This window comes from Salvelinus namaycush, chromosome 11, assembly GCF_016432855.1.
Source record: "Salvelinus namaycush isolate Seneca chromosome 11, SaNama_1.0, whole genome shotgun sequence".
Lineage (NCBI taxonomy): Eukaryota > Metazoa > Chordata > Actinopteri > Salmoniformes > Salmonidae > Salvelinus > Salvelinus namaycush.
Window position 1 is genome coordinate 16,448,820 of NC_052317.1, and position 17,708 is coordinate 16,466,527.

The following is a 17,708-nucleotide window of genomic DNA, read 5'->3' on the forward strand; positions in this document are numbered from 1 at the left end:
CATGAGAGGAAACATGGCTTAATGCTGTTATAATAACGCTAAATAGTTGCGTATAATGATTATCTCATCACTGGAATTCAACAGCTTAGCTACACCAAAGGGACTACAAAACAAAAAAAGGGGTCTGAGAAAACAGCAACTCAATCAGTACACAAAACTAGCTCAAGTCATTCTCTTAACACACAATCAGCCTAGGTTCCTAACCTGTGTGTTCTTCCACTCACCAGCATGATAGAAAAAATGAAATAGACAAGTGCTTATTTTTTTAAACAGCACAGGTTAGTTTCTTGTTTTGTTTTTCAGAGGGGAAGGGAAATCCTGCCCCCCATCTCAACCCCCTAATGACAGCATAGCTGCTTTGATGCAAGCTGAGGTGGGACAGAAGAACACAGGGAACTTTTCATTTCCTCCTCTGATCTGCCTCTGCTGAGCCATTGTAGGGTGGTTGGGAGGGAGGACATACAATGATAGACGTAGACCTAATCTCCCTCTTCTCCCCATCACTCTTCTGTAGACACAACTTCATTTCAAACCTGTTATGGTGCTGCACAGCTGTTTACCTCGTTTCTAGATAGCACAACACTTATGCAGCATTGACCTTGGATTGGTAAATGAGGAGGTTTAGAGCTGTCCAATTCCAGTTCTGAAGGCCTGAAACACTTCTTCTGGTTTTTGTTTCTACGTGGTAGTGTCCCAGGTCTGAATTAGTCCCTTATTAAAAGGAGAGGATGGAAACCAGGAGTGTTTCGGCCCTCCACGACCGACCTTGAACAGCCCTGGTTTAGAGAGAGGATTCATCTTCCAGTGCAGGAAGCATTTTCTCCTTTGTTAAAGATGACCAATAAACCATGTCTCCTCTCTCCAAGAGAGAAAGGTTTCCTCACAGTGACACACAACCAAAGTGTGAGGTTCATATCTAGCCTATTAGCCTAGGCAGCCTACCAATAAATCTTCTATATCATATAAAATGTAACCTGAATTTGTAATGAGCGGCAGGAGGAAGGGAAAAAGAAAGAGGTTCAGCCAAAAAATTAATTCAAATGGCATGGTGACTTGGCAAGGTACTAAAAAAAAGAAAGAAAAAAAGAAGAACATTCATGATAGGGGTGTTAAGATGACAGATCCAATCCTCCATGTAGACACAAGGCCTATACATCCTTGTGTGGTGTGTCATGTGTGAATAAGCTGGGAAAAAAACAGGGCAGACTCCCACAGTCCCCATCCAATATGAATAAGAAAACCTCTCGGGCTGCAGCCTATAACCTGGCCCCAGTTAACAGGCTCCTACCATACAATCAGAAGGTTCTCTAAAACGCTGCCAAATATCCTTAAGCCCTTCACAGTTGCCAAGTTGCCTGCTGCTACAAAACAAACTGAAAATAGCCACCCTGCCCTGCACTCCTGACCATTAAGCAGGATTTTCAACAGCCATTTATTTCTGCCTCACTTTCTCTTGGCAAGCCTGCTTCGCTTTGCAGAGCACTGAGTGGTGGTGTGCAATTGAAAAACCATTCAGTCATTTTATGTGTAGAGTGAAAGAGTCAGTGTAAATAACTCACAAAGAGGAAATTTTATTTTATTTTTTTATTTTACCTTTATTTAACTAGGCAAGTCAGTTAAGAACAAATTCTTATTTTCAATGACGGCCTAGGAACAGTGGGTTAACTGCCTGTTCAGGGGCAGAACGACAGATTTGTACCTTGTCAGCTCGGGGATTTGAACTTGCAACCTTTCGATTACTAGTCCAACGCTCTAACCACTAGGCTACCCTGCCGCCCCAAATGTTCACAGGCGGATTAGGCTATGTCATGTCATAATATTTTGGAGTTCCTTGGCTTGTTTTTCAACAAACATCGACAAAGCAGTGGAGAAGAAAGACGCAGATGCATGCTTAGCTACGATCTTCTTTCAGTAGTAGGATGGTTGAAGACCATGTCTGTCATTCATGAGACACCGAGGGTCTGCTGTAAAGCCATCTAGATGAGCTTGACACCATTAAAAAACACTATTCAGTGTGTTATTCGGGACTTTTACCATTGAAAACCCTGCGAGGCCATAGTACTGAAACCCTTAGAACTGATGTCGCCTAATAGTTTGCTTGTTCACCAAACACACACAGGGGCAGGTTCCTGGACACAGATTGAATTGTGAGGATGACCACAAAGCATTTTCACCATGAGCAAAAACTCCTGGTTTTCACCCAAAGTCACAAAGAAAATGTTGTGACACTTTCGATAAACACAAGAGACCAGCAAAATGGGGGGGGGGGGGAAAGGGCAGTAGCGGGAACAGCGGCATTTAGTGGGCAAAACCTGGTACTTTCACTTCATTTATGGGGAGAATGTAAGCGACATCAATGGCAGATATCTCTGGAATTATTTTTTATTTTTTTACATAACCAAATTCACTGAGAATACATAAGATAGTAAAAGCTGCAAAGAAAATATTCCACGTCGCAGCTTAATATAACTTGTCAAACAGAGAACTGATACTGTATACTGGCCATTGGGGTGGGCGTGGTGTGAGGTTTGGGAGTCAGTGGATGGCGTTTGATAATTTTATGGGTTTCTTCATCTTAAATCATTGTTAAGCGGTTTTTGTGCAAATCGGATGTTGGGTACTATATTTATTGAATATTATATGAATCCTATAAATTGAAATGGCCAATTCTCAGAGATCAATTTATATTTCAACAAAATAATGTTGCGGAAATGCTTATCTGTTTTGCCCTACAGAAACAATTGCAGAACAATCTGAGATGGTGGGTGTCGAAATCCTCTTTCTTCTGCTTTTTGAGGTGTTTTTTTTTTATTCAGTCCCTGTTTATTTATTGTTTTGAATAACAGGCAGTATTGAATGAAAGACAAAGGTCTAGACGTAGGCTATTCCATCTCTCCTATCCCTTAACCACCTTTGGAGCTGTGAGATGAATCAGGGCAAAGGTTTGAATCTTCAGTGCAGTAGTACGATGAGGCACATCCTGGAAGACTAAAGCGTCTGTTGTTCATTCAACACTGCTCATGTTGCAGTTTTACATAGAGGGATCTTTTATGACATGTTTACCTCAGTCAAACCCTAAATACACCCGCATAGCCACGACATCCATCATTGACGCAGACAGCCCTCTGTGTTGCCTGTGCACAACTGGAACGTTTAAGTTTTCACTTGCATTGATGCCAATGGAGGACATAGAAAACGGTGGTTCAGATACAAATGGTCGACTTATTTAGAAGATGTGCAATGCAGCCTAGGTCTGAGTCTAAGCCTCGCTGTAGTGCATTTACAGATTCACTCCAAGACAACTTGTTCATTTGATTTCAGAACTAAGAAAAAAAACATTTAGGCTTCATGTTCCCCCTAAGCTGAGCATGTGTGTGGCCGCACACCTCCGCCAGGACTGCCGCGCAGAGATGCAACAAACCAAAAACAATCTACATTTGCAAGATTGAGTCTGATTTTGTTTTAAGCAGAGCCAGAGCTCATCAGAGTAAAATTCTATTGACGAGCAGTCTATCAATCACCCGTCAATGGATGCGCTTCTCAGATCATAGCGCATTTTACATTATAAGCTAGTTAGCGAGTTATTAGTCCAGTTATAGATAAGTACAGTGCAGTCGGAAAGTATTCAGACCCCTTAACTTTTTCCAAATTTATTTAAGTTACAGCCTTATTCTAAAATGCATTAAATTGTTTTTTCCCCCTCAATCTACACACAATACCCCATAATGACGAAGCAAAAACAGTTTGACATTTTTGTATTCAAAATAAAAAACTGAAATATCACATTTATATAAGTATTCAGACCCTTTACTCAGTACTTTGTTGAAGCACCTTTGGCAGCGATTACAGCCTCAAGTCTTCTTGGGTATGACACTGCAAGCTTGGCACACCTTTATTTAGGGAGGATCTCCGATTCTTCTCTGCAGATCCTCTCAAGCTCTGTCAGGTTGGATGGGGAGCATGGCTACACAGCTATTTTCAGATCTCTCCAGAGATGTTCGATCAGGTTCAAGTCTGGAATCTCAAGGACTCAAGGACATTGAGAGACGTGTCCCGAAGCCACTCCTGCGTTGTATTGGTTGTGTGCTTAGGGTCGTTGTCCTGTTGGAAGGTGAACCTTCGCCCCCGTCTGAGGTCCTGACCGCCGTGGAGCAGGTTTTCATCAAGGATCTCTGTACTTTTCTCCGTTCATCTTTCCCTCGATCCTGACTGGTCTCCCAGTCCCTGCCGCTGAAAAACATCCCCACAGTACAATGCTGCCACCACAGTGCTCCACCGTAGGGATGGTGCCAGGTATCCTCCAGACGTGACGCTTGGCATTCAGGCAAAAGTTCAATCTTGGTTTCATCAGACCAGAGAATCTTGTTTCTCATGGGTCTGAGAGTCCTTTAAGTGCCTTTTGGCAAACTCAAAGTGGGCTGTCAAGTGCCTTTTACTGAGGAGTGGCTTACGTCTGGCCACTCTACCATAAAGGCCTGATTAGTGGAGTGCTGCAGAGATGGTTGTCCTTCTGGAAGGTTCTCCCATCTCCACAGAGGAACTCCGGAGCTTTATCAGACTCCCTGACCAAGGCCCTTCCCCCCAATGGCTCAGTTTGGACAGGGGGCCAGCTCTAGGAAGAGTCTTGGTGGTTCCAAACTCCTATTTAATAATGATGGAGGCCACTGTGTTCTTGGGGACCTTCAATGCTGCAGAAATGTTTGGGTACCGTTCCCCAGAGCTGTGCCTCGACACTATCCTGTCTCGGAGCTCTACGGACAATTCCTTTGACCTCATGGCTTGGTTATTGCTTTGACATACACTGTCAACTGTGGGACCTTATATAGACAGGTGTGTGTCTTTCCAAATCATGTCCAATCAATTTAATTTACCATAGGTGGACTCTAATCAAGTTGTAGAGACATCTCAAGGATCAATGTAAACAGGATGCACTTGAGCTCAATTTTTAGTCTCATAGCAAAGGGTCTGAAAACATATGCAAACAAGGTATCTATTTGACATTTTAATTACATTTGCAAAAAAAACATAAAACCTGTTTTTGCTTTGTCATTATGGGGTATTGTGGGTAGATTAAATACAATGTTCTCCTCATCAATCAATTTTAGAATAAGGCTGTAATGTAACAAAGTTTGGAAAATGTCAAGGGGTCTGAATACTTTCCAAATGCACTGTATATATTGGTCAGCAATGGGGGAACTACTGCTTCCTACAGGAGCACAAAACGTGCACATTTCAAGCTGTTTTTGAAAAGCGAGTCAGTTAAAAAGCTTGTTAATATTTAAGGGGCAGTGTTGTATTTTGAAACAGGCTTAAATACGCAAAAAAGCCAATAGTCAGAGGTTAGCCTACATTGTCTAGTTTTCTGTATGGTAATAATAATGATTTGTACTTTGTAAAGTGGTTTCTTGCATCATACAACAATACAATGCAATTTGCAGTCACCTATTTGGCCCATGGTGTTACATGAATTAATGTCATGCCCTGCATAGTCTAAAAAGGGTTTTAAAAGTCTCATGATGAATGTAGGCTTGCATTGAACACCACATAGCTTTTCATTTCTATGATATAGCCTATTTTCATGTGAAAATGATATTGGATTTTCTCTATTGGTTTTCTTGGTAGGCCACTCCTACATTATGCTCAAATACTATAGCCACAATAGCCTATTGGCTACAGGCTAACACAAACTTAGACAGGTACAGCCTCAGTTCACGGTAAACGCGCACTGGAAGTGGCACAGAATTCAAATTTCCATTCATAAGACTTGAAATTTGCTCAGTGCCAAAAGAAATTAGCGGGAACATTGTTAACGGCCTATCACAGACAGAACATTGAGACAGATATTTCACTGGATGTATAAATGTTTTGCATCCGCTTGGCGTTCCCACTCACTCCCAAATATCGTAGTGAGATGAAGCCCACTGGCGGGCAGTGGGAGAAGATGAAACGAGATGGATTTTGGACGACATTCTGCAAATTTTCTCATCGATTAAACATTTGATCTCAATACAGTTCTGTTCCCAAAACTAGAATCTGCTATAAACAGAGTGGAATAAGGTTTGTAAACTTTACTCGTTGCAAAAGTTTGAAAAGCAAATTGCATTGTTTAGAAGGAGTGCAAAGGCAAATTGAGTTACTGCACACGCGCACTTCACAGGCGTTCCCTAACGGAAATAAGCAGATGATGCTAGAACGCACCAATAGGATCTCTCTAGCTCGTGCTTGGCTCTGCCCCCCTCCTTACTTGTTCTGCCCACTATGGCTCATTTGTTCCCATGGAAACGGACAGGCTGGCTGTCCTTCAAAGATCTGGAATTGGATCTAAAACAGGATGGGGACTTCCTGTGTTTTCAGGTAACGCCTGGAATCCCAGAATGTTGTCGTGCAGCCAATTAGTCTTTGTGTCGAAGGAATGGGTGGAGGATTTGTAGATACCTGCCTTTATCTGCAGTCAAACACAGATAGGCCGTCAACCACTGGTCTTCTATGAATGGGAATATAACTGTCTAAAACAGCAGGCCATACAAGCAAATTGCACCTCTATGGATAATGTGGACTACTGAGGACAAACTATGGCAGTAATGGGATTGGTTTATGATTTCAATTTCATTGCCTGGATTTAGGCCATTGCCTAAACCGATAGTTAGGGTGGGTTAGGAAAAAAACGATTCTGTATTGTTAGAGGACAGGGATTATAAAATCTGTGTTTAACCCTAAACTACAGCTAGAGACTTATGATATTGTAATAATTCACTACCAAGCCTACTTCCTTAAATGAGGCATGGATGATTTGAATAGGAGTCTAGGATTTGAATAGGAGCCTTCTTCAGTCAAATTTTAATAGGCTTATGCACAATGCCCTTTCTCTGGCTAATGCACTTTGTCAATGTTTTCAAAGGATTCAAGCAGGGCACCACAATCCTTATTAATGGGACATAATCCTAATCCGTATGGTGCTATGTTTGATATTCAGGGACAGACAGTCGGATCAAGTCTTGCTTTGAGTAACACAAACTAATGCTTAGGCCTAGGATCTGAAATCTAGGCTATGCCTACTTTAACATGTATTCCCATAACTGGAAATTGTAATTGTTGTTCTGAGTGTTTACTAACCAAATTGAAGAAATTGTATACAGCTGCTATGGTGACCCTGAGCACCATATGAGAAGCAGCCATGACAACCACTCTTTCAGCCAGAATTGAACTAAAATTGCCAGCTCAGCCAACAAGCAAGAACTAGGAGCATAAATGTTCTACCATACCTTGCCATTTTGTCATTCCACTGTGGCTGAACACTGGATACTCATTCAACACCAAATAATTGCTAAATAGCCAAAAAAGTCAAATGAATCCCCAATTTCCCAGTTCAACCAATGTAATTGAGAATGTTGCCTACTTTCTGAAGAAGAAAAAAAGGCAAAGTTCACTTAAAAATTTAGATAATTTATGGGCTTTGGTTACATGTCTGGAACTTAATGACAAAACACTAAGAGAAGACAGGGTTTTTTTCTTACTGGAAAAACATGGGCATTGGGATCAGCTGGCCGGCATCCTTATTGAGTTATTTCAGCGTTGGAACGCAGTGACGTTGGAACACTGGTGCCTGCTGCTCTGGAATCCTGGCCACTGAGGTCATTCACAGAATTGTCTGCTTACATCACAGCTCCGGCGAGTCATTTGAAAAAGGTAGTGGAGAGGAGGAGGGAAGTGGAGGCAAACATCCTGAGTGTGCTAGGACTCAGAAACAGAGCTGCTGCTGTCCATGGGCCACAGTACAATCACACTATTCACTGCAGCTACAGTAGGCTAGTCACTCGCCTGCTCTAAAACCAAAGTTCTCCAGAGCAAAACAAACAAATCTTAAACTCACCTACGTACTCAACAGTTCACACTTTCAATTTGAAATACAAATCGTGGCTTTTTTTTATAGCCACAACGATTAAAACAATGTTAGCCTAAAGCAAAAATCTGAACAGTGACACCCTCTCAATATTTCAGCACATTTGACATCATCATCATAAATCAGACATCACGTAGCAGTTAAGATTTATTAATGGCCTACTAAATATGGTGTCAACTGACCCCTTAACATCAAGTTACTTTCCCAGGATATTAGCAAATAAAACTAAAAATAGGCCTGGCAGAACATTCCCAGGAGTCCCTCGAGAACAACTTCATCCATAGAAAACATAACTGTATACTGAGGTCAAAATGTTCTATTTTTATTAAGAAAACAGCTCTCTTCCGGTCACTCTGCAAGTGGGCAGCAGAATTGCATATTAACAAGACACTGTCAACAACATTCTCCTTCTGTTCTCCATTGTATCACTCCTTCCTCTGGAGGTTCAATAATAATCTTTGAGAGAGGATAAAAAAATAGATAGAAATCAATCCAGTCTTAGAGTTCAATTACCCAAAGCTACTCTAGGTAGCTTATAACATGACCAAGGAAATGCAAAGCCAATGTAGGCCTTAGAGTAATTTCAAACATCAGAAATGGTTGCAAACATCAAGAGAAATTTAAACAGAATGCAATCCAATCTTAACACATACAATAAGAAAAAACAGTAGTGGAAAGCAACGGACGTTCGGTCTAAGCACAATATTATTGAGCTATCCATTTCCATTCATTGAAGTGAGCTACATGACAACAATCCCTGCCAACATGACTACAGGATGTAGGCTACAAAGACACATCAGTTCAAATTTAGCCAGCATTCTTACATAAAACCCTTGCTGTAAAGCCAAGCTATCTATAAATAGCATTTCCATTTAGCAATCTTAAATCATTAATGAGGACAGTAAATTAACACCAGCTGAAAGCAGTTACTAATCTTCCTCGAACACACAAGATATGCTCACAAGTCACAACCATATTGCATTTTTTCAGAGGAAAACTCCCATCCATCACCTCTATTCCTACTGCTCCTCATCCAGACCCAACAACAGGATCTGACTTATTCATGTAGATACATAATGTGTGAGCCTCTGAAGTCCCCACTACTACTGGTGGCAGCAGGATGAATTTTCCCCTGATAATATGGAGGTGTTTTAATTAACAGCTCTTTCGGTCTATGTGTAGCCTATGATGTGGCTTGGGAACTAAGCATGCCAAGTATTGAATATGATCTACTACTGAGTCCAATAATGACATCTGAATTGAAGGCATGTTAAGAAAAATAAATGACCTTCATATATCTTTGGTTGTTGCCATATTTCATTGTGTTGACATGTGATGTACATGGAATTCTGAAAATGTGCTTTTCATGTCTTCTGAACTTGACATTTGTGTTCTTGTCACCAAAATAAGTAATTCAAACCCTCCATGACTCACCCTAGACAAATATTAAATAAAGTTGTTAGTTAGATATCCTTCTGTTGGATGGTAAATATTTACCAATGCAATGGCAAACACTCTAAATATTGTGATGTTGGCAATAGGGTCAAGCAATTATGTAATACTATGATGTCTATGGTTGGTTACATGGCTCGTTCCCTCAAGCCATGTAGCCTAACGTTACCCTTCTATGTGACAGAAGAACTTGGTTACAGTGGTCCCATTTTTTCCAACCAACGACACTGGTGTTATTATGGCAACTTTGGAATAGGATTTGAGATGTCAAAACCAAAGCGCATATATCCTCTCATCTCAGTGCACTGGTTACCTAAGCATATTTGAAAATGTATGTCCATCTCACCATATACGCGCACCCATCCTTGTTGCTGGCATAAAGAATCCACCAGGATTCGGTCCAGCAATGGATCCAAGGAAAGCAGCCCCCCATGAAGAGAATCCACGTCGCCTATGGCTGAGTCGGTCTCCATACTATAAATCACCTTTCCAATAACTTCCAGGTAGAAACAGAGTCCAAAACTGAGAAGTCCACGACGTAATCGTCAAAGGGAAGCAATAACGTTACCAAAATGTAACTGCTGGGAAGTTAGCTTTATGACAACAAAAAAATCACGTTTAACCGGGCTAAGTTCTCACACGTTTACTAGCTACCCCAAGCTATTTCATTGTTTGACACAAGCCGTTCTGGCTAGACGAAAGCCCTACCATAATTTTTTATCTCCCAGACTGCTGCGGGATAGCAATCAACATTGTAAACGCTGGGTAGCTGTCTGTGTAGTCTAGAATCAATTGTTTTTTAGCTATGGCTAGCTACGCTGTTGACATTGTCTCTGCCCAGAGATCAGAGGTGGAGTGCTGCTCCAACAGGACCACGCGCAGAAAAAGTCCCGAATGTCTAGTACGCTCCCCTGTTATTCCAAGCAATTGTGTAGGTAACTAAATATTAAGTTTGTGCGGCCATGGCGTCAATTATTCGCCCATTCTTGAATACTCGAAGCAGCACTCACGAGGTTGGGTTTCTCTTCACTCTTCCACGGGGATCAAAAATCCTTTTCACATTTAAATCCAAACCAATGTACCATTTCTATCACATGCCAGCGCAAGTTTCTAGGGATTCAGGAGAGAGCAGCGGATCCCAGAGAGAATCGTTTACGCATGGGTTCAAAGGGGCCGTGCCCTTCTGTCAGATTCCACAAACTAGAAGAAAAATTCCTACGCAACTATGATGTACTATATGTGTCATACACATATTTTTTTTAATAATGATTAGAAATATTTTAACTGGACTCCAATGGCACCGACTTAAATAGTATTTACATTGCAGATATACAGTTGAAGTCAGGAGTTTACGTACACCTTAGCCAAATACGTTTAATCTCAGTTCTTCACAATTCCTGACATTTAATCAGAGTAAAAATTCCCTGTTTTAGGTCAGTTAGGATCACCACCTTATTTTAACAATGTAATGTGTCAGAATAATAGAAGAAAGAATGACTTATTTCAGATTTAATTGCTTTCATCACATTCCAAGTGGGTCAGAAGTTTACATACACTCAAATAGTATTTTGTAGCATTGCCTTTAAATTGTTTAACTTGGGTCAAACGTTGCAGGTAGCCTTCCACAAGCTTCCCACAATAAGTTGTGGGAATTTTGGCCCATTCCTCCTGACAGAGCTAGTGGTACGGAGTCAGGTTTGTAGGCCTCCTTGCTCGCAAACGCCTTTTCAGTTCTGCTCGCATATTGAGGTCAGGGCTTTGTGATGGCCATTCCAATACCTTAACTTTGTTGTCCTTAAGCGATTTTGCCACAACTTTGGAAGTATGCTTGGGGTCAATGTCCATTTGGAAGACCCATTTGCGACCAAGCTTTAACTTCCTGACTGATGTCTTGAGATGTTGCTTCAATATAGCACCAATTTTCCTACCTCATGATGCCATCTATTTTATGAAGTGCACCAGACCCTCCTGCAGCAAAGCAACATGATGCTGCAACCCCTGTGCTTCACGGTTGGGATGGTGTTCTTCAGCTTGCAAGTGTCACCCTTTATCCTCCAAACATAACAATGGTCATTATGGCCAAACAGTTCTATTTTTGTTTCATCAGACCAGAGGACATTTCTCCAAAAAGTATGACCGTAGTCTGGCTTTTTTTATGGCAGTTTTAGAGCAGTGGTTAATTCCTTGCTGAGCGGCCTTTCAGGTTATGTAGACATATGACTCGTTTTACTGTGGATATAGATACTTTTGTACCTATTTCCTCCAGCATCTTCACGGTCCTTTGCTGTTGTTCTGGGATTGACTTGCACTTTTCGCACCAAAGTACGTTCATCTCTAGGAGACAGAACACGTCTCCTTCCTGAGCAGTATGACAGCTGCGTGGTTCCATGGTGTTTATACTTGCGTACTATTGTTTATACAGATGAACGTGGTACCTTCAGGCGTTTGGAAAGGATGAACCAGACTTGTGGAGGTCTACAATTTTTTTTCTGAGGTCTTGGCTGATTTCTTTTGATTTTCCAATGATGTCAAGCAAGAGGAATTGAGTTTGAAGGTAGGCCTTGAAATACATCCACAGGTACACCTCCAATTGACTCAAATGATGTCAATTAGCCTATCAGAAGCTTCTAAAGCCATGACATCATTTTCTGGAATTTTCCAAGCTGTTTAAAGGCACAGTCAACTTAGTGTATGTAAACTTCTGACCCACTGGAATTGTGATACAGTGAATTATAAGTTAAATAATCTGTCTGTAAACAATTGTTGGAATAATTACTTGTGTCATGCACAAAGTAGATGTCCTAACCGACTTGCCAAAACTATAGTTTGTTAACAAGAAATGTGTGGAGTGGTTGAAAAACAAGTTTTAATGACTCCAACCTAAGTGTATGTAACCTTCCGACTTCAACTGTATGTCTGATGTAGACTCTAATTTAATATATTTTTTAAGTAATATAAAAAAAAAAAACTGGGGCAGACGTTCATTTTCTATTTGATACATGTAATTGATACCTAATGGACTTATTTGATCGTCATTTCAAATGTGCTAAGTTTTCTTCAAGTGAGTGAAACTACCATACCTCATAATAAATGTTATTGCTAGTTTTATAATTTGTCAATACATTACATAAATACTACCTTTCAGCATGTCTTGAAATACAAAGTGATTTTCTCTCTCATTAAGACTCAGGCTTCTCATAACACAGAACTTTGTATTATGTCTCCGCCCTGTGGTAAGTATAGTTCTCAGTCTGTTGATAATTAAATCTCAAAACACTAAATCCAGTCATCAACCCAGTCATATTAATTTCCATCATCTGCTAACTTGCAAAGACAATGCACACATAATACACGATGGTGGTTCTGATATTTTATTATTTAAAATATTTTGATAGAACATGCAATGATGGACAAATTCCACTTTGGTCAGTTTAACAGTTTTAGACCTTCTCTGGACTATTTGTGAGCATATTTGATTGTGACACATTCTATATCTCCAGTTTTTGCTTTCTTTAGCTGTGGCTTCAGCTGCAAATAGAAATAGCAATGAATCACTCTCATGCCACAGATATTCAGTCAGTGGTATAGAAGTGGGTAGCATAGGTTAAGAAGATTATGCATAATGGGTTGTGTAGATAAGGGGCACACTCTTTTCACACCACTTCAATACAGCTACGACCAGAAGTGATTTTTGTAGCAGGTTAGGTTGCCCTAACTCTTTTCCTAACCTTAACCTTCTCCTAACCTGCTACGTTAATTGTCCTAACCTGTTATGTTAATTATTCTAATCTGTTAAAGTAATTGTCCTAAACTGCTACGTTAATTCTTCTAACCTGCTGAGTAAACTCTCCTGACCTGCTACGAAAAATTCACTTCCAGTCGTAGCTTGTATCGAAGTGGCGTGAAATTAGTGTTTCTCGTGTAGATAAAAGGACATAGTAAAATTACCTTTGCAAAAAAAGAAAATAAACAAAAGAGGTAGACTTGAATTACGATCATACTCAAATCAAATTGTATTGGTCACATGCCCCGAATACAACAGCTGTAGACTTTACCGTGAAATGCTTACTTACGAGCCCATTCCCCAACAATGCAGAGTTAAAAACTAAGGCAAATATTTACTCAATAAAAAAGGAAATAGTAACAATAAAATAACGAGGCTTATACAAGGAGTACTGATGCTGAGTCATTGTGCAGGGCTACAAGGTAATTGAGGTAATACAGTACGTATGTAGGTAGGGTTAAAATTGCCTAGGCAATCAGGTTATATTATAAACAGAGTAGCAGCAGTGTATGTAAAGAGTGTGAAAATGTGTCTATGTGTGTGTGGTGTCAATGCATGAGTGTGTGTGTGTGTGTGTATGTGTGTGTGTGTGTTGGAGTGTCAGTGTAGTATATGTGCTTAGAGTCAGCGCAAAAATATAAAGATACAACAATTCATAGTAATAATGGGGGTCAATGTAAATAGTCCAGGTAGCCATTTAATTAACTGTTTAGCAGTCTTATGGCTTGGGGGTAGAACCTGTTCAGGAGCCTTTTGGTCCCAGGCTTAGCGATTTGGTACCGCTTGCCATGCGGTAGCAAAGAGAACAGTCTATGACTTGGGTGGCTGGAGTCTTTGAATATTTTTAGGGCCTTCCTCTGACACCGACTGGTATAGAGGTCCGGGATGGCTCGGAGTTCGGCTCCAGTGATGTACTGGGCCATACGCAGTACCCTCTGTAGCGCCTTGCGGTCGGATGCGGAGCAGTTGCCATACCAAGCAATGATGAAGCCAGTCAAGTTGCTATCAATTGTGCAGCTGTAGAACATTTTGAGGATCTGAGCCCCCATGACACATATTTTCAGCCTCCTGAGGGGAAGAGGCATAGTTGTGCCCTCTTCACGACTGTGTTGGTGTGTTTGGACCATGATAGGTCCTTAGTGATGTGGACACCGAGGAACTTGAAGCTCTCGACCCGCTACAGCTTCATCGATGTGAATGAGGGCGGGTTCAGCCCTGTGTTTCATGTAGTCCACGATGATCTCCTTTGCCTTGCTCACGTTGAGAGAGGTCTCTGACCTCTTCCCTCTAGGCTGTCTCTTCGTTGTGATCAGGCCTACCACTGTCGTGTCGTCGGAAAACTTAATGATAGTGTTGGAGTTGTGTGGGGCCACACAGTTGTGGGTGAACAGGGAGTACAGGAGGGGACTGAGCACGCACCCCTGAGGGGCCTTAGCTTAGTGATGAGCTTGGAGGGCACTATGGTGTTGAACGCTGAGCTGTAGTCAATGAACAGCATTCTCACGTATGTGTTCCTTTTGTCCAGATGGGAAAGAGTGCAATAGAGATTGCATCATCTGTGGATTTGTTGGGCCGGTATGTGAGGGTTTCTGGGATGATCGTGTAGATGTGAGCCATGACCAGCGTTTCGAAGCATTTCATGGCTACAGATGTGAGTGCTACGTGGCGGTAGTTATTTTGACCGGTTACCTTGGCATTCTCAATAGTCATTCTCACGTTGAGTCGTGAGCTTGGACAGAATGGGTATAATAATGTCCTGAAGACATTGCCCAATTAAGTCCTGGAAAGATGGGTTCTTGGCATTCTGGATCCAATCCGACTTCGCTGAGCAGGTGTTTGTACATATGTTCTAAGTGGCGAGAAAACAATTACTTCATTTTAGTAGGTGTAAAAAAAACAAGAGTGAGGGATATCTACTCGGAGTATAATAGTTTAGAGTTGATGTATTTGTGTTACCTTATCCTCCTTGTTGAGTTTTCCTTGAACCTTCTCTGGGTCATCAATGGTGTCTCTCACATGTGTTATATATGACTTCAAGTCCTGCTTAGCCTCTGGAGTGAGTGAATAATTCTATTTTTACATGCACATACTATGAAAGGAAGTTTCTCTCATCTCTCTCTCACACACACACACACACACACACACACACACACACACACACACACACACACACACACACACACACACACACACACACACACACACACACACACACACACACACACACACACACACACACACACAGGTGCCTCATTCTCATACTTTCACTCTATCTCACTTGCCCAGGTAAAATATTCTGCACAATCCATTTTGTAATAACGAGAGGCAACTTCCCTGGCCCTCCCCCCGCAGAAGTTGTTTGCCTGCAGGCCGGCACAAAGTTCCCCCAAAGTTTTCACTGTCTCAAGCTGGCCCCAGAGACCCGCACAATACAGTGGGGAAAAACCTGTGTTTGAAAATCAAAATGTCCATGATATAATTGTGTATTATTAGAGATTATTATTTAATGTGTGTGTGATGGTTGGAACACCTAGCCTACCTCTTGCAGTAATTAAACTCATTAACTTGATCACCATGCTTGACAAGTTCATTCTTCATTCCAAGACTCAATCACGGACACTCTTACTGACAGTTGTGGCTGCTTTGCTTGATGTATTGTTGTCTCTGCCTTCTTGCCCTTTCTGCTGTTGTCTGTGCCCAATAATGTTTGTACCATGTTTTGTGCTGCTATCATGCTGTGTTGTCATGTGTTGCTGCCTTGCTATGTTGTTGTCTTATGTCTCTTTTTATGTAGTGTTGTGTTGTCTCTCTTGTCGTGATTTGTGTTTTGTCCTATATATACAGTATATATATACACACACATATATATATATTGATATATATATATACACATATATATTTTTATCACATCCCCCATCCCCGCAGGAGGCCTTTTGCCTTTTGGTAGGCCGGCATTTTAAATAAGAATTTGTTCTTAACTGACTTGCCTAGTTAAATAAAGGGTAAATAAAAATAAAATACATTTTAAAAGTTCCTGCACAGTGCTGCTTCTTCCCAGCATACAGTTGAAGTCAGAAGTTTACATACACCTTAGCCAAATACGTTTAAACTCAGTTTTTCACAATTCATGACATTTAATCCTAGTAAAAATTCCCTGTCTTAGGTCAGTTAGGATCACCACTTTATTTTGAGAATGTGAAATGTCAGAATAATAGTAGAGAGAATTACTTATTTCAGATGTCATTTCTTTCATCACATTCCCAGTGGGTCAGAAGTTTACATACACTCAATTAGTATTTGGTAGCATTGCCTTTAAATTGTTTAACTTGGGTCAAACGTTGCGGGTAGACTTCCCACAATAAGTTGGGTGAATTTTGGCCCATTCCTTCTGACAGAGCTGGTGTAACTGAGTCAGGTTTGTAGGCCTCCTTGCTCTCACACGCTTTTTCAGTTCTGCCCAAAAATGTTCTATGGGATTGAGGTCAGGGCTTTGTGATGCCACAACTTTGGAAGTATGCTTGGGGTCATTGTCCATTTGGAAGACCCATTTGCGACTAAGCTTTAACTTCCTGACTGATGTCTTGAGATGTTGCTTCAATATATCCACATATTTTTCCTACCTCATGATGCCATCATTTTGTGAAGTGCACCAGTCCCTCCTGCAGCAAAGCACCCCCACAACATGATGCTGCCACCCCCGTGCTTCATGGTTGGGATGGTGTTCTTCGGCTTGCAAGCATCCCCCTTTTTCCTCCAAACATAACGATGGTCATTACGGCCAAACAGTTCTATTTTTGTTTCATCAGACCAGAGAACACTTCTCCAAAAAGTACGATCTTTGTCCCTATGTGCAGTTGCAAACCGTAGTCTGGCTTTTTTGTCGGTTTTGGAGCAGTGGCTTCTTCCTTGCTGAGTGGCCTTTCAGGTTATGTAGACATAGGACTCATTTTTACTGTGGATATAGATACTTTTGTACCTGTTTCCTCCAGCATCTTCACAAGGTCCTTTGCTGTTGTTCTGGGATTGATTTGTACTTTTCGCACCAAAGTATGTTCATCTCCAGCAGACACAACGCGTCTCCTTCCTGAGCAATATAACGGCCTCGTGGTCACATGGTGTTTATACTTGCGTACTATTGTTTATACAGATGAACATGGTACCTTCAGGCGTCTGGAAATTGCGCCCAATAAATGAACCAGACTTGTGGAGGTCAACAACTTTTTTCTGAGGTCTTGGCTGATTTCTTTTGATTTTCCGATGATGTCAAACAAAGAGGCACTGAGTTTGAAGGTAGGCCTTGAAATACATCCACAGATACACTTCCAATTGACTCAAATGATGTCAATTAGACTTTCAGAAGCTTCTAAAGCCATGACATCATTTTCCAAGCTGTTTAAAGGCACAGTCAACTTGGTGTATGTTAACTACTGACCCACTGGAATTCTTATACAGTGGATTATAAATTAACTAATCTGTCTTTAAACAATTGTTGGAAAAATTACTTGTGTCATGCACAAAGCAGATGTCCTAACAGAATTGCCAAAACTATAGTTTGTTAACAAGAAATTTGTG